This window comes from Tachypleus tridentatus, chromosome 10 (genome assembly GCF_004210375.1).
Source record: "Tachypleus tridentatus isolate NWPU-2018 chromosome 10, ASM421037v1, whole genome shotgun sequence".
In the NCBI taxonomy this organism is placed as follows: domain Eukaryota; kingdom Metazoa; phylum Arthropoda; class Merostomata; order Xiphosura; family Limulidae; genus Tachypleus; species Tachypleus tridentatus.
Genome location: NC_134834.1, coordinates 2,707,036 through 2,715,843, shown reverse-complemented (window position 1 = coordinate 2,715,843; position 8,808 = coordinate 2,707,036).

Genomic DNA, 8,808 nt, shown 5'->3' with positions numbered 1-8,808 from the left:
TGAGAGTAACCTATGATGGATTGAGGCTGGATGACTATATTAAGAACTGTATTGGTGAGTTTCACAGCTCATTATTAAACAATAGTGAGGAAGTAACCTATGATGGATTGAGGCTGGATGACTATATTAAGAACTGTATTGGTGAGTTTCACAGCTCATTATTAAACAATAATTGAGAGTAACCTATGATGGATTGAGGCTGGACTATATTAAGAACTGTATTGGTGAGTTTCACAGCTCATTATTAAACAATAATTGAGAAGTAACCTATGATGGATTGAGGCTGGATGACTATATTAAGAACTGTATTGGTGAGTTTCACAGCTCATTATTAAACAATAATTGAGGAGTAACCTATGATGGATTGAGGCTGGATGACTATATTAAGAACTGTATTGGTGAGTTTCATGAAACAAACAATAGTGAGGTAACCTATGATGGATTGAGGCTGGATGACTATATAAGGAGAACTGTGGTGAGTTTCACAGCTCATTATTAAACAATAATTGAGAGTAACCTATGATGGATTGAGGCTGGATGACTATAATAAGAACTGTATTGGTGAGTTTCACAGCTCATTATTAAACAATAATTGAGAGTAACCTATGATGGATTGAGGCTGGATGACTATATTAAGAACTGTATTGGTGAGTTTCACAGCTCATTAAACAATAATTGAGAGTAACCTATGATGGATTGAGGCTGGATGACTATAGAACTGTATTGGTGCACAGCTCATTATTAAACAATAATTGAGAGTAACCTATGATGGATTGAGGCTGGATGACTATATTAAGAACTGTATTGGTGAGTTTCACAGCTCATTATTAAACAATAATTGAGAGTAACCTATGATGGATTGAGGCTGGATGACTATATTAAGAACTGTATTGGTGAGTTTCACAGCTCATTATTAAACAATAATTGGAAGTAACCTATGATGGATTGAGGCTGGATGACTATATTAAGAACTGTATTGGTGAGTTTCAGGCTCATTATTAAATAATTGAGGAAGTAACCTATGATGGATTGAGGCTGGATGACTATATTAAGAACTGTATTGGTGAGTTTCACAGCTCATTATTAAACAATAATTGAGAGTAACCTATGATGGATTGAGGCTGGATGACTATATTAAGAACTGTATTGGTGAGTTTCACAGCTCATTATTAAACAATAATTGAGAGTAACCTATGATGGATTGAGGCTGGATGACTATATTAAGAACTGTATTGGTGAGTTTCACAGCTCATTATTAAACAATAATTGAGAGTAACCTATGATGGATTGAGGCTGGATGACTATATTAAGAACTGTATTGGTGAGTTTCACAGCTCATTATTAAACAATAATTGAGAGTAACCTATGATGGATTGAGGCTGGATGACTATATTAAGAACTGTATTGGTGAGTTTCACAGCTCATTATTAAACAATAATTGAGAGTAACCTATGATGGATTGAGGCTGGATGACTATATTAAGAACTGTATTGGTGAGTTTCACAGCTCATTATTAAACAATAATTGAGAGTAACCTATGATGGATTGAGGCTGGATGACTATATTAAGAACTGTATTGGTGAGTTTCACAGCTCATTATTAAACAATAATGAGAGTAACCTATGATGGATTGAGGCTGGATGACTATATTAAGAACTGTATTGGTGAGTTTCACAGCTCATTATTAAACAATAATTGAGAGTAACCTATGATGGATTGAGGCTGGATGACTATATTAAGGAACTGTATTGGTGAGTTTCACAGCTCATTATTAAACAATAATTGAGAGTAACCTATGATGGATTGAGGCTGGATGACTATATTAAGAACTGTATTGGTGAGTTTCACAGCTCATTATTAAACAATAATTGAGGTAACCTATGATGGATTGAGGCTGGATGACTATATTAAGAACTGTATTGGTGAGTTTCACAGCTCATTATTAAACAATAATTGAGAGTAACCTATGATGGATTGAGGCTGGATGACTATATATTAAGAACTGTATTGGTGAGTTTCACAGCTCATTATTAAACAATAGTGAGGTAACCTATGATGGATTGAGGCTGGATGACTATATTAAGAACTGTATTGGTGAGTTTCACAGCTCATTATTAAACAATAATTGAGAGTAACCTATGATGGATTGAGGCTGGATGACTATATTAAGAACTGTATTGGTGAGTTTCACAGCTCATTATTAAACAATAATTGAGAGTATTATTAAACAATAATTGAGGAGTAACCTATGATGGATTGAGGCTGGATGACTATATTAAGAACTGTATTGGTGAGTTTCACAGCTCATTATTAAACAATAATTGAGAGTAACCTATGATGGATTGAGGCTGGATGACTATATTAAGAACTGTATTGGTGAGTTTCACAGCTCATTATTAAACAATAATTGAGAGTAACCTATGATGGATTGAGGCTGGATGACTATATTAAGAACTGTATTGGTGAGTTTCACAGCTCATTATTAAACAATAATTGAGAGTAACCTATGATGGATTGAGGCTGGATGACTATATTAAGAACTGTATTGGTGAGTTTCACAGCTCATTATTAAACAATAATTGAGGAGTAACCTATGATGGATTGAGGCTGGATGACTATATTAAGAACTGTATTGGTGAGTTTCACAGCTCATTATTAAACAATAATGAGGTAACCTATGATGGATTGAGGCTGGATGACTATATTAAGAACTGTATTGGTGAGTTTCACAGCTCATTATTAAACAATAATTGAGAGTAACCTATGATGGATTGAGGCTGGATGACTATATTAAGAACTGTATTGGTGAGTTTCACAGCTCATTATTAAACAATAATTGAGAGTAACCTATGATGGATTGAGGCTGGATGACTATATTAAGAACTGTATTGGTGAGTTTCACAGCTCATTATTAAACAATAATTGAGAGTAACCTATGATGGATTGAGGCTGGATGACTATATTAAGAACTGTATTGGTGAGTTTCACAGCTCATTATTAAACAATAATGAGGAAGTAACCTATGATGGATTGAGGCTGGATGACTATATTAAGAACTGTATTGGTGAGTTTCACAGCTCATTATTAAACAATAATTGAGAGTAACCTATGATGGATTGAGGCTGGATGACTATATTAAGAACTGTATTGGTGAGTTTCACAGCTCATTATTAAACAATAATTGAGAGTAACCTATGATGGATTGAGGCTGGATGACTATATTAAGAACTGTATTGGTGAGTTTCACAGCTCATTATTAAACAATAATTGAGTAACCTATGATGGATTGAGGCTGGATGACTATATTAAGAACTGTATTGGTGAGTTTCACAGCTCATTATTAAACAATAATGAGAGTAACCTATGATGGATTGAGGCTGGATGACTATATTAAGAACTGTATTGGTGAGTTTCACAGCTCATTATTAAACAATAATTGAGAGTAACCTATGATGGATTGAGGCTGGATGACTATATTAAGAACTGTATTGGTGAGTTTCACAGCTCATTATTAAACAATAATGAGAGTAACCTATGATGGATTGAGGCTGGATGACTATATTAAGAACTGTATTGGTGAGTTTCACAGCTCATTATTAAACAATAATTGAGAGTAACCTATGATGGATTGAGGCTGGATGACTATATTAAGAACTGTATTGGTGAGTTTCACAGCTCATTATTAAACAATAATTGAGAGTAACCTATGATGGATTGAGGCTGGATGACTATATTAAGAACTGTATTGGTGAGTTTCACAGCTCATTATTAAACAATAATTGAGAGTAACCTATGATGGATTGAGGCTGGATGACTATATTAAGAACTGTATTGGTGAGTTTCACAGCTCATTATTAAACAATAATTGAGGAGTAACCTATGATGGATTGAGGCTGGATGACTATATTAAGAACTGTATTGGTGAGTTTCACAGCTCATTATTAAACAATAATTGAGAGTAACCTATGATGGATTGAGGCTGGATGACTATATTAAGAACTGTATTGGTGAGTTTCACAGCTCATTATTAAACAATAATTGAGAGTAACCTATGATGGATTGAGGCTGGATGACTATATTAAGAACTGTATTGGTGAGTTTCACAGCTCATTATTAAACAATAATTGAGAGTAACCTATGATGGATTGAGGCTGGATGACTATATTAAGAACTGTATTGGTGAGTTTCACAGCTCATTATTAAACAATAATTGAGAGTAACCTATGATGGATTGAGGCTGGATGACTATATTAAGAACTGTATTGGTGAGTTTCACAGCTCATTATTAAACAATAATTGAGAGTAACCTATGATGGATTGAGGCTGGATGACTATATTAAGAACTGTATTGGTGAGTTTCACAGCTCATTATTAAACAATAATTGAGAGTAACCTATGATGGATTGAGGCTGGATGACTATATTAAGGACTGTATTGGTGAGTTTCACAGCTCATTATTAAACAATAATTGAGAGTAACCTATGATGGATTGAGGCTGGATGACTATATTAAGAACTGTATTGGTGAGTTTCACAGCTCATTATTAAACAATAATTGAGAGTAACCTATGATGGATTGAGGCTGGATGACTATATTAAGAACTGTATTGGTGAGTTTCACAGCTCATTATTAAACAATAATTGAGAGTAACCTATGATGGATTGAGGCTGGATGACTATATTAAGAACTGTATTGGTGAGTTTCACAGCTCATTATTAAACAATAATTGAGAGTAACCTATGATGGATTGAGGCTGGATGACTATATTAAGGACTGTATTGGTGAGTTTCACAGCTCATTATTAAACAATAATTGAGAGTAACCTATGATGGATTGAGGCTGGATGACTATATTAAGAACTGTATTGGTGAGTTTCACAGCTCATTATTAAACAATAATTGAGAGTAACCTATGATGGATTGAGGCTGGATGACTATATTAAGAACTGTATTGGTGAGTTTCACAGCTCATTATTAAACAATAATTGAGAGTAACCTATGATGGATTGAGGCTGGATGACTATATTAAGAACTGTATTGGTGAGTTTCACAGCTCATTATTAAACAATAATTGAGAGTAACCTATGATGGATTGAGGCTGGATGACTATATTAAGAACTGTATTGGTGAGTTTCACAGCTCATTATTAAACAATAATTGAGAGTAACCTATGATGGATTGAGGCTGGATGACTATATTAAGAACTGTATTGGTGAGTTTCACAGCTCATTATTAAACAATAATTGAGAGTAACCTATGATGGATTGAGGCTGGATGACTATATTAAGAACTGTATTGGTGAGTTTCACAGCTCATTATTAAACAATAATTGAGAGTAACCTATGATGGATTGAGGCTGGATGACTATATTAAGAACTGTATTGGTGAGTTTCACAGCTCATTATTAAACAATAATTGAGAGTAACCTATGATGGATTGAGGCTGGATGACTATATTAAGAACTGTATTGGTGAGTTTCACAGCTCATTATTAAACAATAATGAGAGTAACCTATGATGGATTGAGGCTGGATGACTATATTAAGAACTGTATTGGTGAGTTTCACAGCTCATTATTAAACAATAATTGAGAGTAACCTATGATGGATTGAGGCTGGATGACTATATTAAGAACTGTATTGGTGAGTTTCACAGCTCATTATTAAACAATAATTGAGAGTAACCTATGATGGATTGAGGCTGGATGACTATATTAAGAACTGTATTGGTGAGTTTCACAGCTCATTATTAAACAATAATTGAGAGTAACCTATGATGGATTGAGGCTGGATGACTATATTAAGAACTGTATTGGTGAGTTTCACAGCTCATTATTAAACAATAATTGAGAGTAACCTATGATGGATTGAGGCTGGATGACTATATTAAGAACTGTATTGGTGAGTTTCACAGCTCATTATTAAACAATAATTGAGAGTAACCTATGATGGATTGAGGCTGGATGACTATATTAAGAACTGTATTGGTGAGTTTCACAGCTCATTATTAAACAATAATTGAGAGTAACCTATGATGGATTGAGGCTGGATGACTATATTAAGAACTGTATTGGTGAGTTTCACAGCTCATTATTAAACAATAATTGAGAGTAACCTATGATGGATTGAGGCTGGATGACTATATTAAGAACTGTATTGGTGAGTTTCACAGCTCATTATTAAACAATAATTGAGAGTAACCTATGATGGATTGAGGCTGGATGACTATATTAAGAACTGTATTGGTGAGTTTCACAGCTCATTATTAAACAATAATTGAGAGTAACCTATGATGGATTGAGGCTGGATGACTATATTAAGAACTGTATTGGTGAGTTTCACAGCTCATTATTAAACAATAATTGAGAGTAACCTATGATGGATTGAGGCTGGATGACTATATTAAGAACTGTATTGGTGAGTTTCACAGCTCATTATTAAACAATAATTGAGAGTAACCTATGATGGATTGAGGCTGGATGACTATATTAAGAACTGTATTGGTGAGTTTCACAGCTCATTATTAAACAATAATTGAGAGTAACCTCATTATTAAACAATAATTGAGAGTAACCTATGATGGATTGAGGCTGGATGACTATATTAAGAACTGTATTGGTGAGTTTCACAGCTCATTATTAAACAATAATTGAGAGTAACCTATGATGGATTGAGGCTGGATGACTATATTAAGAACTGTATTGGTGAGTTTCACAGCTCATTATTAAACAATAATGAGAGTAACCTATGATGGATTGAGGCTGGATGACTATATTAAGAACTGTATTGGTGAGTTTCACAGCTCATTATTAAACAATAATTGAGAGTAACCTATGATGGATTGAGGCTGGATGACTATATTAAGAACTGTATTGGTGAGTTTCACAGCTCATTATTAAACAATAATTGAGAGTAACCTATGATGGATTGAGGCTGGATGACTATATTAAGAACTGTATTGGTGAGTTTCACAGCTCATTATTAAACAATAATTGAGAGTAACCTATGATGGATTGAGGCTGGATGACTATATTAAGAACTGTATTGGTGAGTTTCACAGCTCATTATTAAACAATAATTGAGAGTAACCTATGATGGATTGAGGCTGGATGACTATATTAAGAACTGTATTGGTGAGTTTCACAGCTCATTATTAAACAATAATTGAGAGTAACCTATGATGGATTGAGGCTGGATGACTATATTAAGAACTGTATTGGTGAGTTTCACAGCTCATTATTAAACAATAATTGAGAGTAACCTATGATGGATTGAGGCTGGATGACTATATTAAGAACTGTATTGGTGAGTTTCACAGCTCATTATTAAACAATAATGAGAGTAACCTATGATGGATTGAGGCTGGATGACTATATTAAGAACTGTATTGGTGAGTTTCACAGCTCATTATTAAACAATAATTGAGAACCTATGTAACCTATGATGGATTGAGGCTGGATGACTATATTAAGAACTGTATTGGTGAGTTTCACAGCTCATTATTAAACAATAATGAGAGTAACCTATGATGGATTGAGGCTGGATGACTATATTAAGAACTGTATTGGTGAGTTTCACAGCTCATTATTAAACAATAATTGAGAGTAACCTATGATGGATTGAGGCTGGATGACTATATTAAGAACTGTATTGGTGAGTTTCACAGCTCATTATTAAACAATAATTGAGAGTAACCTATGATGGATTGAGGCTGGATGACTATATTAAGAACTGTATTGGTGAGTTTCACAGCTCATTATTAAACAATAATTGAGAGTAACCTATGATGGATTGAGGCTGGATGACTATATTAAGGACTGTATTGGTGAGTTTCACAGCTCATTATTAAACAATAATTGAGAGTAACCTATGATGGATTGAGGCTGGATGACTATATTAAGAACTGTATTGGTGAGTTTCACAGCTCATTATTAAACAATAATTGAGAGTAACCTGTATTGGTGAGTTTCACAGCTCATTATTAAACAATAGTGAGAGTAACCTATGATTGAGGCTGGATGACTATATTAAGAACTGTATTGGTGAGTTTCACAGCTCATTATTAAACAATAATTGAGAGTAACCTATGATGGATTGAGGCTGGATGACTATATTAAGAACTGTATTGGTGAGTTTCACAGCTCATTATTAAACAATAATTGAGAGTAACCTATGATGGATTGAGGCTGGATGACTATATTAAGAACTGTATTGGTGAGTTTCACAGCTCATTATTAAACAATAATTGAGAGTAACCTATGATGGATTGAGGCTGGATGACTATATTAAGAACTGTATTGGTGAGTTTCACAGCTCATTATTAAACAATAATTGAGAGTAACCTATGATGGATTGAGGCTGGATGACTATATTAAGAACTGTATTGGTGAGTTTCACAGCTCATTATTAAACAATAATTGAGAGTAACCTATGATGGATTGAGGCTGGATGACTATATTAAGAACTGTATTGGTGAGTTTCACAGCTCATTATTAAACAATAATTGAGAGTAACCTATGATGGATTGAGGCTGGATGACTATATTAAGAACTGTATTGGTGAGTTTCACAGCTCATTATTAAACAATAATTGAGAGTAACCTATGATGGATTGAGGCTGGATGACTATATTAAGAACTGTATTGGTGAGTTTCACAGCTCATTATTAAACAATAATTGAGAGTAACCTATGATGGATTGAGGCTGGATGACTATATTAAGAACTGTATTGGTGAGTTTCACAGCTCATTATTAAACAATAATTGAGAGTAACCTATGATGGATTGAGGCTGGATGACTATATTAAGAACTG